The following is a 450-nucleotide window of genomic DNA, read 5'->3' as shown; positions in this document are numbered from 1 at the left end:
CTCAAACTCACAACAATCCTCCTGCCTCAGCCTCCCCAGTGCTGGGATTTCAGGCGTGCGCCACCACGCCTGGCCAGTTTCTACACCATTGGTGCTCCCTACCTTTTCTGTACCCCAGAGGTCCAGGGTGAGCACCTTCGAGGCTGACACCCCCACTTCCTGCTGTCTCTGAGCTGGGACCCTGAGCCTGTGCCAAGGATGCTGGCATCCTGAGAAGCCTATAGGGGCTGCCTGTCCCCCAGGCTTGGGGAGATGGCACGGGGGATGTGGACGCGCACAGGACGGGCCGTTTCTCCCCAGCTGCCTGGCCTTAGGTGAGCGAGTGCAGCAGCTTCAGGTCTCCCTGCCCTAGTCTGGCTCCCTCTCTTCCCTTAGGGCAGGAAAGCAGGGTAAAGGTAGCAAGCGTCATTCCCGACTTTATGCACCATGGGGCAGGGTAGGGAGTCGGGT

The sequence above is a fragment of the Chinchilla lanigera genome, unplaced genomic scaffold, assembly GCF_000276665.1.
Source record: "Chinchilla lanigera isolate Chin_1 unplaced genomic scaffold, ChiLan1.0 scaffold00049, whole genome shotgun sequence".
In the NCBI taxonomy this organism is placed as follows: Eukaryota; Metazoa; Chordata; class Mammalia; order Rodentia; family Chinchillidae; genus Chinchilla; species Chinchilla lanigera.
Note: the sequence above shows the minus strand (reverse complement) of the source record.